The following is a 24905-nucleotide window of genomic DNA, read 5'->3' on the forward strand; positions in this document are numbered from 1 at the left end:
AGCTGCCAAACATCTCTGGGTAGCTCTCTAAGACTAGTCTCCTTCCCTTGGCAGTTCCCAAAGACAGAGTGAACCCTGCTAGCTCCTGCCCTGAGTTTATATGTCTCCAGGGCCCTGCTTCCTTCCTGTCATCTGACCACCTACAGGTGCCAGCCAATTACCCTGTTGCTCAAGAAACCTGCAGCTGTAGCACTCTGCCTTCGATACGGTATCCCACCCCATACTGGTGAACAAGTTAAGAGGCTGCGACTTGGATAACTACACAGTCCGGCGGGTGGTGAATTAGCTAGAGGGTCACACCCAGAGAGTCGTAGTGGATGGGTCGGTATCAGCCTGGAAGGGTGTGGGCAGTGGGGTCCCGCAGGGCTTGGTCCTAGGACCGATACTCTTCAATGTCTTCATCAGCGACTTGGACGAGGGAGTGAAGTGTACTTTGTCCAAGTTTGTGGATGACACAAAACTGTGGGGAGAAGTGGACACGCCGGAGGGCAGGGAACAGCTGCAAGCAGACCTGGACAGGTTGGACAAATGGGCAGATAACAACAGAATGCAGTTCAACAAGGAGAAATGCAAAGTACTGCACCTAGGGAGGAAAAATGTCCAGCATACCTACTGCCTAGGGAATGACCTGCTGGGTGGCATGGAAGCGGAAAGGGATCTTGGAGTCCTAGTGGACTCCAAGATGAACATGAGTCATCAGTGTAACGAAGCCATCAGAAAAGCTAATGGCACTTTATTGTGCATCAGCAGATGCATGACGAACAGATCCAAGGAGGTGATACTTCCCCTCTATCGGGCTCTGGTCAGACCGCAGTTGGAGTACTGCGTGCAATTTTGGGTGCCACACTTCAAGATGTGGATAACCTGGAGAGGGTCCAGAGAAGGGCCACTCGTATGGTTAAGGGCTTGCAGGCCAAGCCCTATGAGGAGAGACTGGGGCACCTGGACCTCTTCAGTCTCTGCAGTAGAAGGTTGAGAGGCGACCTTGTGGCTGCCTATAAGTTCATCATGGGGGCAAAGAAGGAATTGGTGAGGTTTTATTCACCAAGGCGCCCCCGGGGGTTACAAGAAATAATTGCCACAAGCTAGCAGAGAGCAGATTTAGACTGGACATTAGGAAGAACTTCTTCACAGTTAGAGTGGCCAAGGTCTGGAACAGGCTACCAAGGGAGGTGGTGCTCTCCCCTACCCTGGGGGTCTTCAAGAGGAGGTTGGATATGCATCTAGCTGGGGTCATCTAGACCCAGCACTCTTTCCTGCCTATGCAGGGGGTCGGACTTGATGATCTATTGAGGTCCCTTCCGACCCTAGCATCGTTGAATCTACGAATCTATGAATCTGCCTAGCCTGCAGGGCTCCCGGATCAGGCTGCTTCAGCCCTTAAAGGAGCAGGCACACCTTAGTGCCCTGCTACAGCCTTCGCTTGGCAGACTCCTCTGTACAGTGGCATCATTCCCCTGCTGTTTGATGTCATGACTGCTTTGCCTGTTGCTTCATCTAGCAAAACCTCTTTTCATTTCCCCTGAGAGGCGTATGGTTCAGGCACTGGGTGGAGACTCCAGAGCTTTGGGCTCCATTCTTGTCTTTGCCACTGGCTTCTCATGTGACCATGGATATGTAACTTCATCACTCTGTACCTGTAAAATGGAGAGAATGCCTCTCTTCCTCTCTCTTTGTACATCTTATAAAGTTCAAATATTAAGCTTTGGGTGGAAAGGGTTTTCTTACTGTGTGTACATACAGTGCCTAGCACAGTGGGCCCTAATCTCAGCTGGGTCCTGTAGGGACTACTGCAATATCAGTACCAATAGACACCCCCCCACACACACACACACACATACACTTCTGTTCTGTATAAGTGAGAATTCATGCAGCTTCTTGGCTAAATTGCTCACACTGGCAAACACTGAAGTGCCAGCAATATCCAATGCTTCTTCCAGGAGCCAGTGCAGGGCTGCTGCACACAGAGTGCGTGGTGTTCATTTGCATACTTTTGCTTCACGAACCTCAGCCTCAGTGAGGAAGTGACGTGGCTATTCTGGACTTCACATGCACTCCTAGGCTGGCCAGTTTGCTTCTAAATACAATGGCTAGGGACAGAAGCCTGAGCCTGAATTGAGTCACTCCTTGCAGATTAGTCTAAGCTATGCAGCTGATTAATAACTGGACAGACATTCTTTATTAAATCAGGAAATGCAGGCACGTGCCTGCAGTGGCTCAAGTCATAAGCCGGGAGGTGCTAGAGCATGTCTGCCAGCCACTGCCAAAGGGGAGGGAAGAGAGACGCCCTTCAAGGCTCTCACCTCTCTCTGCTGGAGCAGAGGGGGTGTGGCCAGGCACCAGTCAGAGGATGCCAGCCACCAGCATGGGGGCGGGGGAGCTACTGCCAGACTGATGAGTGGGGATGGGGAAAAAGTCCTCTCTCTACAGCAAGCATGTATCGAACACAGCAATTTGCAAAGCATACAACAGGGAACTACCAAAAATCTTCACCTATGTTAAGATACAGCCCAGTAAAACACAGCATACACAACTTAGTCTAACTTAAAATGTAAAGCAGGAAGACAAGAGAAAGCCTTGCATTAGTCTTATTAATCATGAGGACACAGTGTCTCCTTACAGAAAGGCATTATTTAGGTTTTACAGGTTCTGCTTTATCATGTAAATGTCACTCTCTGCATTCTTTGGTCTGCAACTTCCAGCCAAAAGCTGTCTGCAACTTCCCTTAACTCCATCTCCAGCACATATGTGTGATAATTGTCAGGTCTTTGCCAACACTTCCCAACTCTCAGTCTGGTCCTGCAGGTCTTAATTCTGGACTCACAGGTGCAGATCTTGGATCTGCACACAGGGAACTAGTTTGCCTCTCTCCCCCCCTCCAGGACCACTATGGAATTAATCCCCTCCCTGGCTGCAGGCAAGCTGGACAGAGGGAGGAATTAACTCTGTCTCTGCCTGGTTGCCTGAAAGCCAAGGACATCCTCAAGGTTTACCAGCAGAGGAGAGAGGGGATGGAGGGAGGAATTTGCCTCAGGGGCCATTGCAGGCTAGTGTCTGGCCATACCCCACCCCTGCTCCTGCTAGAGAGCAGAGGAGAGGGGCCAGCTCTGCTGTGGAGTGGAGAGCCCAGCCCAACCCAGAGAGCATGCTGGTATACTGGGGGTGTCTGATTTAACTTAAACCAACAAGTGGTCTGGGACAGACATTGTATAAACTGGTTTAAGCCAAATCAGTTATGTCTGATAATCCATTCAACCAGGTTTATCTCAAACTGGTTTCATCCATTTTCATACTGGTTTATGTGCGCTGAATGTCTGTTCTGTTACAGGTTTAAACCAGTTTCTGATCACTTAAACCAGTTTATATGTAATGTCTGTCCCTAGCCAATATGCTGGGTGGCCAATGACCTCAACTGTGAGCATTTTGCTATGAGAAGCAGCCTGTGAACATGAAAATCAGAATGATTTCACACCGCAGCAACATCTGGAGCATCCAGCCCCATATGATGCCCTAAGCAGTGGCCTATACCCAAAGCTTCACTGGCATACTTTCTGTTTTTATCTTCTATGTATTCTCTTAACACAGCAGTATTGAATTCCTGCCCCTGAGCCCTGAGCTCTTTCTACAAGGTGCAGAATGCCCTTGAATTGCAGTTGAGGGCACTGAGCACCTGGAGCGTGAAGCCTTTGATGCCTGCAGATCATTTTACCATCTGGGCATAAGGCAGAGAAGGTAGGAGAGGTTTCAACAGATCTAATCCAACCTATAATAGCATCTGCAGCTTCATGGGCAGGCAGAACATCTAACCATGACCACACACATGCACAATATCTAGCGAGTCTAACCAGACAGTACAATACCAGGCCTGGGGGTAGGGCTGGAGTTTTTCCTTGCTGCGGGAGCAGTGCAAGCTAATTCTCTGTAGGACAGGGATGAACGTTCAGTGATTCAACAGTAATTTAGAAGATATGTTGGGCATGATTCTGATCCCACAGCAGTGAGACTCAGGAGTCAGTGCAGTGATGTGAGGGGATTTCCGTTGCTAGGGAACCCATTTAGCTAGGAACAAGAATTGAAACCTAGATCTTCACTGGGCCTTCTGCACATCTGCAGTGAGAGTCAAAGGAAAAACAATCCTTTTTGACCTTGCACCTGTCATGCTGACAGGGAGGGACCCTTCAAATTCCTGTTTATCAACACTTGCTTCCGCTTCCCAAAAGTGAAAAGTTCAAGTGACAGCCTGTCCTGCTGCGTGTTTTCCTGTAAGGACCCCAGCTGGCTCTAGGGAGGAAAGGAGAAATCAGAATGCTACTCTTTGAGGAGCTCTCTTCTAGGGAGAGAACTGAAGCTAACAATTGCAAGGAGCCCTTGTCTTAGACTGTCAACCTCTGGGAACAAGTGATGTAGCACCTCTTTCCCCATATCACATCCCACAGTTTCTGCTGCAGCTATAGTTGTGTGTTTGGCCCACGCTGGGTGAGCAGAAGCCACCAATAATTAATCCAGTCTAAAGTCTAAGAGCCCATCTATTCCCCCCTACTCTGAATAAAGCTGAGAGCCGCTCACAAGAGGTGTTGATATTTGTGTCTGTGTCACATAAACAAAAGGGTGTTTGCCAGTAGGATGATTGTCTGATGGATTGGTAACTGGGAACATGACCTTTTGTGACTTTACACTGAGGAAGCTGCTGGATCTCTGGACAAACCAAACCCTTCAGGGGCAGGATTTATGCTTGTTTTGTGTGCATTGCACTGGTTAAAGTCCGCTGCATTTCATCCTGTAGGCAGCAGGTAAATCCTCTGTACTATATATATCATGTGTAAATTACTTTGTAATGAGCTTTGCTGTCCTTCTCCGGGAAAGGAGCTATATAAACATATAAACCAAGTGATTAACCTGGCTTACAAAGAGGAACTGGATATCTGTTTATCTACATGGCATACAGGTAAGTTTGAGCTCATTGTTTGGCAAGATCTTTTCTGTGGAAGATGCTGTGCAAAATCAGATCATTAGGGGAAGCTTTTCCAGAGGCAGTGGTTTAGAGTATAAACTTTGCAACAGAACTTTAAGAGAAGTCAAATGCTTTCTTTTATTTTCAAAGGCAAGTGCACTCTCCAGAAAGTGCTTGGGATAAAAATCTCTGGGACAATCCCTTTTAAAAAATGGTGTTGGTTATATAGTAAGGAAGATAAAATAACCTGGAGTCCAGGGGAGGGGCATAGTAGATACTTGCAAAGTGACACTGTCCAGAAGCAAGAGCACTGACTTTGCAGTGAAAAGCTTTATCGTCCCTGCACAGATTACTGGGGCTATAAATAATGTCAGCTCAAAGTAAACACTGTTGGAGAGCACTCTGCCCTGCTGGCATGTGCACACCATGCTGAATTGCCCACACTGGCTTCCAAAGTGGCCTTTCTCCTGTGCACATCCACACCTTCCTCGCCAGATTTAAGTTGCTAATGTCTCTCCACACTCAAATTTAGTCATCAGAGCCTATGGAGGCTCCTCATGCTGTTGTTAACAGCTCAGCCTCTTTCCAGGCCTTTATTTTGCACAGATTGCTGTGAATGTCTCTGGTTTTATTACAGTTGTAAAAGCAAAATCAGTTTGAAAGCCCTAGGTGATTTACAAAACAGACGCCTGGCACCCACTGGAATTTCTTAGGGCAGTAACAAATGGAGCCAACTCTTTGGGCTTTTGGGCAAGGGGGAAGGTAATTTGTCACCAAAATAGCTTTTAGTTGACAGTCATTTTATTGTCGTGAGGCTCCTCACTTGCGGCACTTGCTTTGGAGGCTGCAGGCTGCCTGGCTTTCTTTAATGAGCCCAGCAGGCTGTTGAAATATGGGCTGTGCTATCCACAGTTTATTTAAAGTGTGTGCAGGGGGGAATGAGGAGAGTCTGGAAAAAATCAGTGTATGCCACATTTTTTCCATGTCTCCATTGCACAATCCTGCATTTCCTTGCAATGCAGGGAACAAAAATGACATGAATGGAGTCTTTAAGTACAGCTCAGCCCGTGGGAAATTTAGTAGAAGGCATCGTTTATTCATGGAGGCATAGATAATATAATCCCAAGACTACTGCTACCCCAATGTTAAAATGGCCTCACTTTGTTTTGAAGGAAAATGAGAATCAGATTGCAAATAATCCAGGTCAGGACGAGGTCAAGTCTTCCTGAAAGGAGATCACTTCTTTGGAGTGCAGGGTTCCTGAGCAGTCCTTTCTGCTGTTTGTTTTTCTTCTTGGAATATGTCATGAGCTATTAAGCCCCACAACACTGCTCTGGTGCGGTTGTCCTAACCCTGTCACCTTTAGGATCAGGTCCCCTATCCTTGCCATCTGCCCCTTTAGATTTCACCCTCCACTGGACAAGTTGGAGAGAGTCCAGCGGAAGGCAATGAAAATGAGGCTGCGGCACATGATTTACGAGGAGAGGCTGATGGAACTGGCTTACTTAGTCTGGAGAAGAGAAGGCTGAGGAGGGATTTGATAGCAGCCCTTAACTACCTGGAGGGTGGTTTCAAAGGGGATGGAGCTGGACTGTTCTTGTGGTGGCACATGACAGAGCAAGGAGCAATGGTCTCAAGTTACAGCAAGGGAAATTTAAGTTGGATATTAGGAAAAACTCTCACTAGGAGGGTGGTGAAGCACTGGAACAGGTTACCCAGAGAGGTGGTGAAATCTCCATCCTTGGAGGCTTTTTAAGGCCTGGCTCAACAAAGCCCTGGCTGGCTACAATATTCTAGTTGGGAATGGTCCTGCTTTAAGCTGGGGGTTGGACTAGATGAGCTCCTGAGGTCCCTTCCAACCTCATTTTCCATTATTCTGTTTCTACTTCCTTAGATCCCTCCTAAACACTGCCCCTGGCTTTCTCTTCATTGCAACATGCTTTGTTAGCCTGTGCTGCTCCAATGAAAGGGATGGCTGCCCAGTTCCAATCCCTGCTGTAGAGCAGGGTGCTTCCATCAGCACCTTGCAGCATGGCTTTCAATGGCTTTCAGATTCTGCTGCATAATATATGGTAGGACTATCAGAGTCACCTTTATTGCAAGTCTGTACAGACTGGCTCCAGTAGCCACATAGTAAAGCAGTAGGCAACAGCAGCATGGCATGGCAGAACAACACAAAGCCTCCTGTAGTCCCAAGTGACAATGTCATTCACCACCAGCACTAGACTGCTCACAGAGGTATGAGATAAATAGCTAGAAGGCAAGAACCAGCAAAAGAAACACTTAAAAAAAACAGGTGCAAAAGTAATACAGGAGGCTTCATACAATGATCCATAAGGTGGGTTGGGATCTTTATTGAACCAGTTAGCTCAACCCTATTTCTAATCAAATCTGTCAATCGCTGCCTGTTTCTGTAGGCCAGTGATACTCAACCATGGCACCACAGATGTGAGATCTTTTTAAGTGTGTCACAGGGAGATGTGCAATAGATTCACATAATATACTCAGAGATTTCAAATAGGAATCCATTGTGCTAAAAACATCGTGACCTATCGTGGTCTGAGCCCTTTGCAACAGAAGAACTGCTCTATTATTTTTCCATAATCAAAAAAGGAGTGAAAGCTAAAAGCTGGCATTTTCCAAGGGGTGCCTTGAGTCTAATGAGGAACGCCTTAAGTCTTAGAAGGTCGAGAACCACTGCACTAGATGTGAACATCTGTTTTTTTAACTGGGCACTTGAGAATAAACACGAAAGAAAGTCCTTGCTGAAAAGATCTTGTACTTTAACCCAGTATAGCACAAAGCAAGGCAGATCTGAAAACTGGCTGAAAAGAAGGGATGGGGATTTCCAGAAAAAAGTTTGACTTTTATTTTCCTGTCTTCCCTCTGCCCCCCCGCCCACACACACACTACAGTTTGGCTGTGAAAATTAATAAAAATGTGAAAACTTTGGGACTTTTTAAAAAAAGTTCTTTTCCAGAAAGCAGTCCTCTTTTTGTGGAAGATTTTGTTTGAGCAGAAACACAGATTTCCTGTGGACAAAGAGATTTAATGGAAAATGCTTGACCAGTCCAATGGAGGCGGCAATGGTGAAGAGACCACCACATAATTAGCAATATTAGTCTGACATCAAGCAGAAGGCAGGGTACATTTGAACCTTAAAGATTAGCTAAGGTAGAGAACTTCATGAGCTGTAGTTCACTTCATTAGATGTTGTGATAAGTAGTGTGCAGACCACTGCCACTGTCTTCAGGGAACACAGGAAACAAAGGAGTGCAAAAGTGGAAAGGAAAGGGGCTTTAACACAGGATGGGGAGGCTATTCTGAGCATGGGAGATGGAGATAAAGAGGTTCAGTGATGATAATGGGAGAAAGAGACAAGGGAAGAGGGAGTAGACAGGACTGAAGACATCTCATTTAAAAAGCAAGCCCCATGTACCTCTGCACCTGGATTTTCTCCTGCTTTAGTCCCATTATTAAATAATATTTGTACGGAAGTGGTGGTGCAGACAGCACCTGCCCCAATGGCCTTACCATTTAATTGTTAAATGTAAAAGCTCTCATTTTCTGGGTTTGCTTCTTTTTTGGTATCCTTGTGACAAGGTATTGAGCACTTGCAGATTCATTGGAATCTGACAGGCCACACTGTGAGCACCTCTGCTATATGGCCTCAAACTTGTCAACCAAGTACTTTGTGCACATGCTATCCAACCTGTTCTCTGGGTAAATTGAAAATTTGAGTTAGAGTGGCTTCAAGGAAGTGCAGCCTAGTTGGATCAGCTCAGCAATCCATTGGTACCGTGGCTGGATTATGCGCCTATCAGCAGTAGCACTGCAGAGCCAACCTCTATCAATTGTGTGTCTTTAACCAAGACAAACATTGCTTTGTGTTCAGCGGTGAATTCCTTACAATTATTTTCAGTTAAGTAATAATGCATGACTCACAAGCGCCCAGGAGAGATTAGTTTCTGTCAAATGATACATCTTTGGAAACTGAACTTGCTTCCTGACGCTGGACTCCAAACAAAAGAGGACTGAATCAGAAGGCCCTGCAATTCTGAGCCTGTCAGGTTGGTTTGGATTCAGAGGGCCTGAAGAAAGAGCATGTGCTTGTCTTGGTGGATGGCTTCCCCCCCCCCATCTCAGTTCCTTGCTGGAAGTGGCTAAGGTGTCCAGCTATAGCTTCAGAGCTCAAACCTTGCTCCAGACTTGTGCAAAAGGCTATTTTCAGCAGACTTAGGTGTAAGGTAGTACCAGAGGAAGCAGCTGGATGGGGTGCTAACCATATCGCTCTCTTGCTTGCCATTAGTTACAGAAATAGGGCTTTAACCCTGCTAGCTTGAACTGCTGAGGTTGGGCAGACTTTTGACCTTTCTGTATTTTTTTTAACTGTTATCTGTTCACGTGTGCGGTGGCAGGAGCTAATATGGGCCTGTATCAGGCTGGGCAGTTTGTTTTCTAATGGATAAAAAAAGGGAAGCTCTCTGGAGAAGGCGGATTTAAATAGAAGCACAGCTGCCCTGACAATGGGGCCCTTCTGTCGGTATGAGGGGAACTCTGGTGATCCCCGGCAGGGCGGAGGCAGCTGGTGAGGTTGGGGCCAGATGGCTCCCATGCCCATCTGGTAGTTATGAGAAGCACAGGTGGGAGCCTCTCCAATTGTATTTCTGTCCTGGGTACAGCAGGAGGGGAGCTGGGGTGGCCAAGTTTAATCATCTCAAGTTACGCACTGCGGACCAAATCCAAATCTATTAAAGCCCCTGGAAAGGCTGGGGATCAAATTCCTTGTGCACGTGCAACATGTTCTTCACTGGAGCCACCCGCCACGTATTTGGTCTTAAACTAGATTGTAAATTCTTTGGGGCTGGGATCGCGTTATCCTATTTGTGAGGGCAGTAGCTACCACAATGGGGCCCTGATCCTAAGGGCATTTGGGCACTGGCGCAGTACAAATCGGCAACAAGCCTATCTGCCACAACAAGGCTCCCACATTGCTCATTGTGATGCCGAGCGCCTTCTCTCTGAAACTGCTGCACAGTGCTGCTAACAGCCGCTGCATTTCTTCTAAAAAAAAGCTGCGTTTCAGCAGTGGAGGAAGGCGGGGGTATGCCTTGGTATCCCTCTGGCCTGCACTTTGGGGTGCTTGGGGCTGCAGGCAGGAGCCCTCTACTGCCAGGAGTATTTTGCTCCCACCGCATCCATTCAGCCAAGTGCTGGGGGGAGCGGGGGGAGAAAAGACCCCGGGCACAACTGGGAAGCGAAGCAGAGGGGTCCAGAGCAACAGGTGGAGACCTGGGTCCGCAAGGAGGAAGCCTGGTGCTGGGCAGGGAAGGAAGGATGTTGCGCGGCGTGCAGCTGCCGAGGTTACAATGTGAGGCTAAACAAAGCTCCCTGCGAAAAGGAAGCAGATCCCGCCTGCGGTGGGAGCTGAGCAAGGAGCTCCTGACATCATCGGGCTGAGCATTGGGTTACAGGGACCGGCTCGGGAGAGGCAGGGCACACCCCCGCCCTCCAAGTGCAACTTCATCTGCGGCGGCTCGTGCAGCGGCCGGAGCCCGCTCGCCAGCCCGGCGCGGAGCCTCGGGGACGGGACGGGACGGGACGGGACGGGGGAGCCCAGCTCGACCTCCTCCTCGCGTTGGTGCCCCCGCTTGGGCCGGCCGGGCAGCAGGAGCGGTGAGTACCGCGCCGGGAGAGCCCGGGCGCCGGCGGGAGACGGGCCGGGCTGCTGCTCGCACAGCGCGCGGGGGAGCGCGGATCCGCTCCGAGGCTGCCTCCGCCCGGCTGCGTGGGAGCCGCAGTCGTGACACGCTCGGGTAACTGGTGCGAAGATAGATTTAAACTTTTGCCTGCGCTGCTGGGAAAGGCAGGAGCCGGCTGCCCACCGCCTGCAGGCTCCGTCCTGCGTGTCTCCCTGCTGGCTGGAGGCTGGGGCTTTAGGGAGGTGGCTCCGGCTCGCTCCCCTTGGGCAGGGCAGGGCAGGGACTCCCCGCGGCGCGACTTGAGCCCTCCAGCGTGTGGGCATCACAAGGCGGTGGCGCGGCCCACTGCTGTCATTGATCCATTGATTTAGTCAGACAGGATATTATTATTAGTAAAGGTTAAGATCTTCCGAGGTCCCTTCCAGCCCTGATATCTATGAAATCTATGAGCCCCAAAAGATGACGAAGCCATAAGGGACATAGATAGTGCCCAAGCAAGGGACTAACATAAGAGGGATGAGGGTGAGGAGGGGAACACAGCTAGGTTAATACAGTGTTAGCCAACTAAGCCCAGGGGTGGGGGAAAGGGTCAGGGAAGGGGAGGGGGTGGGGGTGACTACGCTGAGAGAGAAAGAAGATAGATATGTCGAAACCCATACAATGGTCTGCAGTGGTGGAGGGGGTAGTTTGAAGAAGTTGCTCAATCCATAAAGTCTATGGCGGGGGTCCTCTTCGGGGGGAGCGGACTGGTCCGTCATAGAAGATTCTTCTCGGAGTCTGTCAGGTGCAGAGCGGGGTTCAGGTGGTCACCTCTGGGTCTGGTCCGGTGGGGTCGGTGCACTGGTGGTGCCCCGTGATGTGCTTGATGCAGGTGTCATGGGACCAACGTAGTACAATATTGGCCTAGCCGTTGGGTTTCCAGTGGGGGGAATATACTACCAAGCTGCAAGATGTTCTGATGGACTCTGTATGGAGCGTAGGTCATGCTCTGCATGTAATGCTGTGATAACTATTACTGCATTAGAACGTGAAATATAGTTTGGGGCTTCTGGGCATGGCATACAGGTCTGTGCCGAACCATTGATGTGAATGGGAACAATGCCATGGACTTCAGTGAGAAGTGGAGTCAGAGACTCTGTGGGAGCTGGCTTTTTATGCATGGGCAGAAAAAGAGAACTGCGCGGGGGTGAGAGCATCAAAACACTTCAGCAACTGAATTTTGCAAATCTCTCCGCTATAGAGAAGGATTTCTTCCCTCCTGGACAGTTAAAGGGATCAATGAAATGCAGCATGCGTGAAATCCGCACCACGTGATAAGGGAAGCTCTCAGAAAAAGGGGTGTATGGGAAATGCTTTGATTTGCTCAAGAGGTAGGAATAGGTCCACAAAACGCGAGCCAAATCCAACCTGCCTACAGGAGCAGCCCCATGGAGATCTACATTCTTAGATAGGTGGGTGAATTTCTTTGGGACTGCTCACAGGGGGAAAGCAAAGGAGATGTAGCTAAAGGCAATATGTTGCACCAGTGAAAGAACATTCAGGTCTGTCTTTTAGAGATGGGATATCTCCAAGTTCAGCTGGGATGAGGTGACCCAATTGCAAATTTTATGGGAAATGCAGCCTATAGAGTTCTTCTGCTGAGACGTGCGCACACAAGGGTAGAGCAGTCAGTCAGCTATTCCGGAATTGCTGGATTCCAGCCAGGATGGACCCCCTGGGAAGCATAAACTGGGTTCCTCATCTGTGAGTCAGAGAAACTGCAGGGTCGGTATGCAGTCAGCTTGTGGAAAACTCCCTGTCTCTTCTTGTGGGAGCCCTGTAGCAGTGACAAGGACACATGGAGAAAGCTTCAGTACCTGGACTTTTTCACACTGCAAATGCAGAGGAGAGATCTCCAGATAGGGCAAGCAGCTGTTTCAATGATGCCCATGTTGTCTCAGCCACAATAGGAAATTCTAAGTTTCCACCTTGGCCGGATCAGGCAATGGTACCAAGTCATTTGTTTTTGTTGGTAGATTCTGTTTCTCTCTGAAAATAAATGGGGGAAGAGCTCAAGTGCTTTGAAGAATTTGGATCACCATTATAGATTGATTCTGACAGCAGTTATCTGTAGTATTGGGGATACCAAGACCCAAGAACACCAAGACAGCGTAAGCATGGACCTGCATTTTTTGAACACTCTTGTTCCCCTTGGAATAGCATTTCTCCATCAGGGCTGATTTTATTTTCAGTGAATTCAAGGTAACCATAATATCCTCCATCTTAACCTCAGTGCTGGATCTCACCAACTGGAACTTGCAGCAGAAATCAAGCTCTGTCAGTACTAAAACTTTTTTTTTGGAAAGCTACAGCAAGTTTTACTGCAAATCAGCTTTTTGAACAGGATTTTTTACAAAGATTTTCAATCTTTAAAACTTTATATAGTTTTTTTGGAAAAATTAGCAGAAAGTTAACTAGGCTTTTGTTTGTTCTTAAAAATGCTTTTGTTTCTGATTTCTGGAGATTTTGTTTTGACACTGAAAATGCATGACTGATCAGTTTAGTCACATGGTTTAGCTAGAAAGTTCCCTTTTCAAACTGTTATTGTTTCAAAATAAAGTCTTGATTTTTTACATAATTCTGTGGAACATTCAGAAAATAGAAAGTACCCCATTGTGGCACAAAACAAGATGAACAATCTTTCCAGCTCTCTGAAATTTCTGTGTAGCTACAGTACTTCCATGACCCCCCTATTACCACAGTATCAGAATAGCTCACAGTCTTAAATGTATTCATCTTCCCTTTGGGAAGGAGGAAGTGCTATTGTCCCTCGGTTGATGACTACTGAGGCACAGAAATTAACTGTGTTGACCAAGGTCCTATAGGACATCTGGCAAAGTAAGGAACTGAATCTGCATCTCCCAAGTCCCAGACTAATCATGGCAAGAACTATCCTTCACACTTCTATGCTACTTTCCTTCAGCATGTTTTTCAGGCAGCTTTGATTGATACATTCTCAGCATCATTAGTCTTCAGCAGCAACCAAGATTCAGAACCACAACGTGCCAATTTCTACTGGGTTTCATTTTGGGCCAATAACTTCAGCTGCCTCAACCAAATATCTGAGAGGCTTCCTGAACCCCATGATAAATCACTTTGAAAGAGCAGCACTTAGCTGAACTTCACTTGGAAGTTGCTAAAGAGAGTACCACAATTCCCAAAGAAAAATCTTCTGTCTGCCTGTTTCATTTCTGCAACTGGAAACCCCCCAAGTCCTAGCAAGGCAGCAGCTGTCAAAACCTTTGCAGTGCTCCAACATGTCAATACAGTACAGATCCACACCTGGGAATGCTTAACTGTTGTGTATGTCTCCTTCCCAACTACTTAGTAGTGCTGTTATAGCTGGGTAGTAAAAACATTCCAGGACAGAACCAGACTGAGCCAGAGATTTAAATGTAAGGGAAATTCCTCTCCCCCCACCTTAACTGTTTCGCTGGGTCTGAGCCTGGGGTATTTTTTTGCCCTTCTCTGCCTCCACACAAGTCCATGGGTGGTACCGAGATGTTCTGAATTCTTTATTCAGCCACACAGTATTCACACTAAATCACCTTCTGTGATGTCTGTATGGCTTCTCCCTGCCTGCTGTCTTTCAGGAATATGACAAATCACAAATCCGCCTTGGCACAGCCTCATCCAGCACTCAGAAGGCCTGTGTTTGCCAGTATTTGCAGTGATGTAATAGTAGCATCAAACCCATTCCCAGTATGGCTGCAGTGACTTCAGTGAAGTTACGTATTACCCTGTGCATAGTTCATTTGTGGACATCCTTGCCACTACATATCAGCGAGACGAAGAGCTTTGGAAGATATAAAAAAATGGAGTAGACATTTATATAGGATGATTAAACCACCCAGTTATAATGAATGGGATATTCTTTTGGAAAGATTATAAGCTTTTGTGGGTCAGGACTATCACTAACTAGTGGAGGATATTGATGTTGGCTGCTGTTGGAGACAGGACAGGACAAGATGGACTGCTAGGCTGTTTCAGTAGGGCAGTTCCTATGTGTCTATACTGTAGGGATGTGCGTGGCCCACTTTTTACCCATCACTCAAGAGAGATGAGGGAGACCTTTCCCAGGCTGACACAAACTGAAGTTAAACTGAAATGCATTTTCTTTCTGGATTGCAAGTGACCCCACATGATGATGATGCAACACTGCAACACTTCAGCTGTAGAACAAGTGAGCCAGAGTGGAGCAGGAAAGCAAATCAGCAAAAATAAAAGCACCGGGACTTTCGAGGTTGGCTTTCTTCCTTCCTGCCTTTGTTTTCCTGGCTGGTGCCCAATGTGGGCCAATGTCTATCCCCAGGCTCATGGGAATCCTGCTTTGTTTCCACTCTAATACTTCAATGGAGTAGTAGTTGTCAATGGGACAGGAAAAACAATATTGTCAAATCTGCACAACTTTGTCTGGATGCTTCTTGGGCAACAGTAATGGGTGTTTTGCCATGATGTAGCCTCTGTCATCAGGATCTCCATGTGTTTCTCAGACACTGGTCCCCTGTGGTTCAGCGGTAGAATCCTTGTCTGCCCTACAGGAGACCTAGGTTCGATTACCAGATGCTTGTACAACTACAACCATGGAGGCACCAAACATCTGGACTCAGCCTGGTCTTTGGATTCTGTCTCAGTGGCCCTAAACGTGGGATGGAAGGTCTGGGAAGGTCTTGTCTAGGCAGGTGTGTCAAAGGTCTGGGTGACCTCTCATGCATACACCATGTTCTGGAAGGATCGATGGTTGCCAAACCATGGTCCCAGATACTGATTGAACGGGGTTCACATCTCTTTTTGCAAGAGATGCAAGGATTAGTACCCCCATTCTCCAGACATAGCAACTGAGGAAGAAACACATACATTAATTTGTACCTGAATCAGTGATATAATTGTGTTGGACCTCTGGAGTCCTGCCTCCTGCTCGTAAGTCATTAGAAAATTGAAGGCAAAGAAAATAAATCAAAGACAGGGCCCCCAGGGCTGCAGCTGGTCTGGGATTTTGCCTGTCAGAGTACTACAGTGGGCTAACAAGCAGTTCAGAATTGTTGAGCAAGTTCATTTTTGTGTCATCAGATGGTTAAATTTCTTGCTTTCTGCTCGGCTAATATTTGCTCCTGGGACAAAGTAAGAAAACAGGCCATGACATTCCATTTGCTCTGAAAGCCAAAACAGCTGCTAAAATAAGTGAGTGGCTGAGCAGTGCAGGTCAGGAGATTGCAATCCTCCAGCAGATGTTGGGACCACAAAGGAAGTGGATTTGACCGGGGGCTTGGGGACACAGCTGTGCATCACAGCGAACACACTGAGGTAACACAACTGAACAAGCCTATAAGCACCTTCTCAACAGCTGTCTCTGGTTTCTAAGGGAAGTTTTAGTGCTTTAAATGGCAACTCAGCTTGTAACTGAAGTTCATTTGCATGCTCAGGGGAGCCAGTGAATCCCCCTGAGTCTGTTGGTTTCAGGTTGGCAAAAATGATGTCACTTCGTAGCACAAAACAAAGCAAATGAACAGAGAAGGATCAAAGAGAGAAATGCTTACGGAAGTCAGGCCTAGGATTTTAGCAACCCCTGTAGCTGTGTTGGTGGAAAATCTTGCGCAGACACAGTTAATACAAGTAGCTAAATGTAGGCAAATCCTTAGTTTCATGCCCTCATACCCACCAAACTTAGCTCTGCAAAGCAAGCTTCCCTCCCTCCCTCCCAGTATCTGCTCTTGTCCTCGGTGTTGTAATGACAGATTTGAAGAGTCTGAGCAACAAATACCCTAATTAAGTTGCTGGGCAGCAATTTATTTATTTTCCTTTCCTCAGAAATATTTTCCCTGCTGTGTTTGGAGCCAAAGGTCGGCCGACATGTACAGAAGGAAGGTCAATTAAAGCAGGTAGGCTTTCACGCTTTAATTGGGTATCTGGAAATGCATGGGTGTGAGTGGGTGGAACTTGATTTTCATTCACAGTGTCTACACATTCATTAATGCTCCATAGTTACTGCGCGTTAAGTTTAGTACTTGGTTAACCTTACTTTATTACTTACTACTCCGCAGTAGCACCAGCACATGGTTTTTAAATGATGCTTACTGTGCAATAGCCTAATAATACTGCATAGTAGCGTATTAGCATGGGTTTTTGCCCAGCACACTACTACACAGTGTTATTAGGCTACTGCGCAGTAAGTGTCTCGTGTAGATGTGCCCAGCATGACTTAAAATCGTACTTAAATCACCAGGATTTTTTCCTTATTCTGTCCTTTCCTTTTTTGTTCTCGTGACAAGGTGTTTAGCAGAATTCACAGATTCGTTGGAATATGACAGGGCTGCGCCATGAGACCTTTGACCTCCCTTTACACTTGGAATTGCTAGCTACTATAAAGTTATTGAATAGGGGTTAAAGGAAACTTTAGGAGACTGTCAGATATCGCGCTGGCTGCCTGGGTAGGTACACTTGGAAACACAATATAGATCTCTTCTAACCTCTATAAATTATTAATCTGACAATGAGACCCCAGCAACAGGCTGAAGATACATTATAGTCTCAGAACCTGATCTGTGAAGAGAGATCACATGTAAGGCTTAGGAGCTCATTCTGAGCAACACGCAGCAAACCTCTGTGGATTGGCGTAGTAGGGCCAGAGTTTCAAGTGCACATTTCTACAAGCTCCTGACCTGTTATAATGTGATCCCAGAGGCCTGTGCCCAAAATTGCATCTTACAGTAATCATCCAAGGTTTTACCTCTGAGAATCTGAACCTGGAGCCCTGCTAGACTCAAGGCAAGAGGACTGGTCATTGCCCAGAAAGAGACTGTACTTCTGCCTCCAACTTCCAACATACTGCTGCAAATTAGTTTCCTGCAGTATCCTCTGTGTCATAGCTTCTATCAAGCCATAGTGAAATGCTGACACAAACCATACTCCACTGCCCTTCATTTACTGGTGAATTGTTGCACAGTTTAGGGGGTATATTCTGAGAAAACCAGACAGAGGAGGCTACTGGGTACATTTGCTCTTTCTTGCTCTCTGTTGCCCATTTCACTTACACACACATTGAAAAATTTCTTGGCCAGACATAGCATCTGATTGCCCCTCAATCTGTAGGTAGATACAGTGTAAAAATGCCAGTCCCCAAATTCTTGCCTCTTTTAACAACCTGAACAAATGAGCTGTGCACGGTTCTGTTCTCTGGAAATCCACTGGGCAGATTTCTTCCCTAGCTCTGTAGCCTCTGCTCCCCCCATGATAAATGCTGGATGGGCTTAGGGGGTGCCAGAGCGTGGCATGTGAAGGCATTTTGCTTGGCACATGCACCTTGGGAAAAATGGAGGAGGAGCCTTGGCTGGTAACATACGGCTGTTTCTGTCCCTCTCTGCTATCATCATTGGACTTCTGGCAGCTTTGGTGATAAAGGACCCTAAAGGATTTGCTGCTGTATGCAGTCTCTTTTTTCTCTGCACAACTTTCCAAGGGATCGCCATGCCTCTTCTGTGCACAGCATGCTGCCCTATGTATGTTTGAGATAGTCTATGGACACTGATCCCAGATTGGGTGAGTGGAATTTCACTGGATGTATAAAATATTCAATGCTTCCAGAGACTGGTATTTTCCTTTTGTTGTTGGGATACAAAGCAGTGAAGTCTGCTTGAGGGAAGACAGCTTCCTTTACTACATCATGTGCATACATCTGTCTTCAGAACATCACCCCCCTTAACTCCTCAAGTATCACCTCCTCTACCTTAGGCAGAGTTTGCTTTTAACCTGTCTGCAGAAGCTGCTGTTGCTTAATGCAGGTGTATGAAGAATCCTCCACCTTTTTTTCCCTAACCTAAAGTAGGGGAGAGGGGAAGAGTCATTTCAGCCCAGTCAGGCCATCATAATTTGGTTAAGAAGCTTGAAGGAGTTGAAGGGAGTTAATGTAGCTGGTAGAAATAAACATGCAAGGTGGATAGCAAGACCATTTCAACTGGACCTGCCAACCCCTAGCCCATCCCCCTACACCACAGCAGATTTGATTGCATTACTTCCTTAAACTAACTAATCTAGTCTGGCCTAAAAGCCACTGATAGTGCTTTAACTCCACCACCTAAGCTTTCCGGTAGCTTAGTGGCAGGGACTTTCCATCATGTTTCTAGGCATGCCTTGCCACTACCCAGTTACAGAACCTGTAGGATGTTGTCTTTCCTTTAAATGGGCTGGAAGAACAGTAATAACTTGGGAGCCAAGCAGAGCCCCAGGTGGCTAATCAGCTAGGCTTATTCCACAGCGATGTTCTCAAGGGTCACTTCTTATTTTGACACTTGTATAGAGAGCTGCAAGGTTGTTTGCTGCCTAATTCCCAGGCTCTTTATCTCACTTCTGTTAGTGAGAAACACCTATTTAGAAAGCTGAATGCAGCTGCTTCTAGGATTCTGTGAACTGGAAAGGAGACATTTCTGTCCTGGGTGACTGTGCTTGGTGTGTGTTGTGCTAAGGAAGCAAGCCCTTCAGAGGTATTTAAAATGGCAAACTGTGTTTCCACAGTCTACCAGATGCCTGCCTCAAACTAGGCTCTCCCTGCCTATTGCCCTGATGGGGCTCAAACTCTTCCTTCTAGCATGGAAGCAAGGATCAGACAAACCACAGTTCTCTCCCTTGAGCATATAATTCCCTCCTTAAAAACCCAGCCCCCATCTCCAAGAATCTTTTACATCATCACTCCCTCTTTCCCTCCCTCCTTTTATACAGGGCAATGGCAGCTGAGCTTAGAAGAAAACGAGCCCCAGCTGTATCTACTCCTCACCCATTTAACCCTTTCTTGCCAGGTTCCAAACTCATAGGTCTGCCAGGAGACATAGGAACCCCCCTAAGGCTTAGAAGGGAACTTGTGCAGTGTAACTCATGCAGGGTAATTTAGAAATCAGCCTCCTGGTCTGGGAAAATAGTTTCTGAGTGGAAGTACCACAGTTGAGTGAGCAGAGTCCCAGCCTTTATAGCACCTTCTCCATTTAACCATTATCCTTAGCATAAATATTTCCACATCAAACAGCTTGAAACACTAGCGAAGAATATATAAATATATATATATGTATGGCACCATCCTGTCATCTCTGTTTTGTAACACTCCCTCCTAGTCGCCTCTGAAAAGCAGCAGATGTGATAAAGAATCAGGAAGCGGGAGTTAATCTCCCTGTAACAGCTGTCCTGATAAGCACAAAGCTCTGACTCTACAACTGTTTGGCCTATGGCAAGCAGGAAAGCCTGGACTCATCCCACTCAGCCTGCGTTTTATTTAGACTGTAGTAAGCATACCCCTGCTGCATGAGAAGTTAGAATGTGTTCTGGGAAGTGGTAGGGTAATGTTTACTATGGTGCCTACTGAGATCTCTTGCAAACAAGGCTCCCTGATTTTTGGTCCCAGCCCTGACACCACATGAGTCTTGAACTGGCCCTGTGCAGTCCTGGGACTGGGACTGACAACAGAGCCTTAACACATGAGAGGGGTCCCTGGTTGATGTTGCAGCTGGGTGAAGACTGCAAATTGCTTCTGTTACCTCTGTGGAGCAGCCCGATGATAGCTGAACACATTACTTAACGTGATACTTCTTCCATGGAAAGTCCTAACTCTGCTCCAATATGATTGCACTTAGCACATGTTTTACTGCTTAAACACTCAGACACTTGTGTCTTAAGTGCAGTGAATACGTCCTAAATGTAGCGTGTAACAAGACATTGAGAAGGAAGCTATGAGGTCTGCCTTAGCCTGAGTCTGTCAGGGGTCTGCCTGGCTCCTGGTGCAGGTTAGAACTGGCTGGATGGCTGGTTTAAGTTGTGCCTCAGTGAGCTATGGCAGCACCGCAGAGTAGCTAGGGGTAAGCATAGTTTCAGAGTTTCCTAGTTGTTAGGGACTGGAAGGGACCTTACAGATCATCAGGTCCAGCCCCCCTGCATCTGATCCTACCCTGTCCTTCCTCACTCATGTCCAATATGTTTCCTGCCCTGGAAACTCTGGTGAGGGGCATTTGGTTTTGTGCTTGGCAAAGAAGCCTCCAATTTCAGGGGTATTCCCATAGTCTAAGGCTGCTTTATGACCCTGTGGAGCTGGTACAGGACACATCTACATGAGACACTTAATGCACAGTAGCTTAATAACACTGCGCAGTAGTGTGCCAGGCAACAATTGTGCAAATACGCTACTGTGCAGTAGTATTAGGCTACTGCACAGTAAGTGTCACTAAAAAACTGTGCACTGGTGCAGTAAGCATCACTAAAACACTGTGCACATGCTTCTTTAAGCAAGTACCAAACTAAATGCGCAGTAACTGCTGTGCATTAATGAATGTGTGTACAAGCCCACAGTGAACTATAAAGAGCTATAGGTTACTGCAGAGGGAACCCAAGTCCTCACTTGCATGTACAGCTGGGTGCTGGATTATCCCAGGTCTGTGGTTTTATCTGTTGTGGTTTTCAGCCTAGGCAGTCAACTTTGATACTCCAGAATTTCCCTTTCCTAGAGAGGTCCCATGTGCAGACACTGAAACCCCACTCACTTGGTCTGTGCTGACTCCTAAAGTGAAACCCCGCTCTTCAGGAACATGCTGCTTCCTTGGGGAAAGCAGAAGAGCAAAATTCCTGATTCATTAGCACTTAGGAGCTGTGGAACATGAAAAACAAATTAATCGTGGGAACAAAGCAAAAATATAACTGCTGTCACGGCAACTGTCTCCAGCTAGATGAAGGAACCAATTAATTCCATTAATCAATGTGGTGAGAAGCAGCATCAAGACGCTGTAATGCAGCCTAGAAAAATCAGGTTAGATACTAGGAGAAAAACTCCTCAACTTTATGAAAGCTTGGTTGCTAAGAGAGACTAGAATCCCAGTCATCCGGGATTTTTAAGACACTGGACACTTGTTCCTAATGGAGAATGAAATCAACCCTTACTGCGGTGTGGTGGGTAGTTGGGATAATGTCTCTCTTAAGCCAAAACAAGAGATAGATTCTCAGCTAGGGTAAATCAGCATAGGTCTGTGACCAGAGCAACACTGATTCATACCAATCAAGGGGCTGGCCTCAATGCTGAAAGGTAGTCATCTCTTCTGAAAATGACCTTCAAAAAAGCAGTCTCACTGCTGATGGGGTCAGGCTAAATCACCTGATGGGGTCAGGCTAAATGTCTAGACAGTTCTGCATGCAAGAGAGAAAGGGAGGGGAGCGATGGGGATGCCACGCTGATGCCCTTTCCTCTCTTGATCTCCATGGGTTCAGGCAGACAGTGTGGCAATCATTTTCAGTTAGTCCCCCCTGAATGGAGTAACTTCGTGCATGTTGCCCTGGGAGCTGTGCTCACTGTTTCAGACTCCAGGCTCAAACATGACGACTGTACAAACAAAGAGACATTTCCCTCCTGACTACCCATGTCACAAATAGAATACAGCTGGATTCCTTCTAGTTTAGGAACCACTTTGGACAGGAATAGAGAGCCACTGTCATCAATGAGTTTGTGCAAGTGGACAGTCAAATACAGGTATCTAAGGCTGCCTTGTATTTTGTGGGTCCATTTCAGTGCCATTTTAAAAGGGAAAAAGTTGGGAAAACCCAGCTGTTTTAGACAGAAGGTGGGGAGCTTAGTAAGTGGCAGGAGGAGGAAGAAATAGAAGGACAAGCTCTAGGGACATGTTAATTCGCAATGTCAGACCTGAGAGGAATAGGATGCCTGAATGGACCTGCAGAGTTCCCTAAAATGAGAAATCAGGGTCCCCAACAGCTGTGCCTGTGAGGTACACAGAATATCTGTCTCATACATGAGCCACTTCCCTTGCATTGGTCTGTGTGGGCTGTGGGATGCTGGCTTATGCCTCTTGAGGCTGAAGCATGTGGAGAAGAAGCAACAGCTTATGTTAGTTTCTTCTCATCACTTAATAATTCAGCTGTGCTTTTTAGTTTCTGTGGTGTGCTACTATTTATTGCCATTACATGAGATTAGCTGTAGCCTTTTCTTATCAGTGCCAACCTGCTGATACTCTTGTGTTGCTGCTAACAAGTGGCATGTGGTCAGGACTGCTGCTGATGCCTAGAGGTTAATGCTCACTGATGCCAATGAAATGAAAGACATTGGTATTTACAAAGGCTGAGCAGTAGCCGTGTAGAAGTCTTGCCACAGCTTTTTTTCGTGAGGAGTGCAGACACAACAGGACTCATTCTACTCAGGACTCTAAGGCCCTGCCTGTTACTATAAAGTCTTGTCTCAATGCATTTATTTATTTTTTTTATCAGTTGGGAATAATGCTATGGTCAAAGTGAATCTTACCCAGGAGGAGATGCTGCATGTCAGGAAAGAGCCCCATTGGCAGCAGTGTGAACACCCTCTGACATTAGCACAACAGGAAGTGCTGACGGCCAAAAGTGAGGGGTATTGATGGAGCCTACTGAGGTGCCTATGACTGAAATAGCTGAGGATGCTGCAGGGCAGGATTGAAATGTGTAGGACAAGGGTGGGCAACGTATGGTCCAGCCCATGGTGGGTCCTTTGGCCCTGCCTGGCCCAGACACAGGGGACAGCCCAGGTTGTGGCACATGCAGCTGGTCCCACCACCCCCAGGCACCGAGATGCTGCCAGATGTGAAGTGCAGCCCTCTCTATCGCTGCATGTGGCTCTCAGGCACTCCAGGAGCTGTAGTCAGCAGGGCCAGGCAGCGTGGCAGCAGGGCAGAGGGCAACACAATGGTTGGACTCAGCTTCCTGGCAGCCTTTGTGGCAGTGCCTCACTCTCACCCTTACACTCCAGTTGCCACTGCTAGTGTCTGTGCTGCTGGACCCAGCCCTGCTGCCCACAGACATCATAGGGACATGCAAGGAGTGGATTGCAGCTCTGCCCTGGGCCCTGGCCCCGCGCTGTCACTACCCTGCAATCCCAGCCCCACCCACCCATCCCATTCCCAAACACCACTCCCCACCTGCCCATGGCCCCAGTCCATCCACCCGCCTGAGCACACCTTGCCAGTGGGGGGTCCTGGGCTGGTGTCCATGGAGACCCCACCTGCCTGCACACCCACTCTGTCTGGCACCCCCAGTGGTGGGTGCGGGGCATATGGGGCCGGATAGAATCAGTGGGCTTCTCCCTGGCCCCCTCTGCCTTGCCAGACAGTGTAAACAGCTGTGACAAGGGGCTGAGGACAGGTCAGCATCCTCTCCCCTGGGCCTCAACAGCTCACCAAAACTCCTTTAGTGGCCCTTCAGCCCAAATAATTGCCCACGCTGGTGTAGGACAGCATGGGGACCACAGAATTAGCACAGCAGGGCAAGTCAGAACTGAATGCATGGGCAGAGTGATTTAGGAGCTTGGCAGCAGAAGAGAAGTCCATTGGGGCAGGATGGAGGGGTGGTGGCTAGAAGAGAGAGCAGCTCCAGAACTGACACAGCAGGGAATGCCAGGCCTGAGGGGCATTGGCTGAGCAGTGTGCAGGGCATAGCACTGAATGAACACAAGGTGCAAGACACCCAGGCAGGATAGAAACAGTCTGATGGTGTGTAGGGAAAGGTTAGTTAGCCCTTCCTCACAGCAGGTTTGACCCTGACAATGCCAGCTGGTTCTTTAACTCCAGGAGCAATCCCTGGTTGGTATTTTAAAACTACTTGAAGCACAAATCTGTGTACAAACACAGAGGTTCAGCTCCTTGTGTTGCCATTGTATGCTCCTGCTTTATGTACTGGGCTTCTTCAGCATGTGTTGAAGAAACCCCCACACTCTAATCTTGCAGTAACATAGCAGCTGATGGAGTGGCTGCATTCAATGGGGTGACGAGGTGACAGGATTTCCTGTGAGACTAACATAATTTACAAGGAATCTACAGCAAGCACGTTCCCAAATCACCATCAAGGCATTGACAACAGTCCAGTTTAACATCACCTTGTTTTTCCAAGCTAGGAAGAAGGGGAGTGAGTGGCATGTGACTACGGTCTGCAGCCACAAAAAGGGCTCCTGGTCAGTTTTAGCCATTAAGTTCTATTCTGTCAGTGAGGCTCAGAGCTAATGAGAGTTACAGGCCTATTCTCCGGCAAGAATAGGGACCCCCACTCTTTTTCCTTTTCCATCCAAGAAACTCGGCACTCTCAAGAGCTTGGGCCTCCTGTCTCCTGAGTACTAAGTAAGTAGGAGTAAACAAAAAAGGCAGGTTTGGAGGCTCCAGCCCCCTTAGAAAAACAGAGTCAGCTGAATATGATTTGGGGCATCTTTCTGCTTTTGTCTG

At 47.4% G+C, this 24905-nt stretch overlaps 1 protein-coding gene across 1 annotated transcript in view; it reads left to right on the forward strand.

The window, feature by feature from the left end:
• The first annotated feature begins 10441 nt into the window (after positions 1–10441).
• Positions 10442–24905, forward strand: part of PKIG (cAMP-dependent protein kinase inhibitor gamma) — a 33270-nt gene continuing 18806 nt past the window's right edge. The window contains exon 1 of the mRNA XM_059733182.1: positions 10442–10627. The gene's annotated coding sequence lies outside the window, so the exon portion shown is untranslated. The remainder of the gene's footprint in view (positions 10628–24905) is intronic.

This window comes from Alligator mississippiensis, chromosome 9 (assembly GCF_030867095.1).
Source record: "Alligator mississippiensis isolate rAllMis1 chromosome 9, rAllMis1, whole genome shotgun sequence".
Taxonomy (NCBI): Eukaryota; Metazoa; Chordata; order Crocodylia; family Alligatoridae; genus Alligator; species Alligator mississippiensis.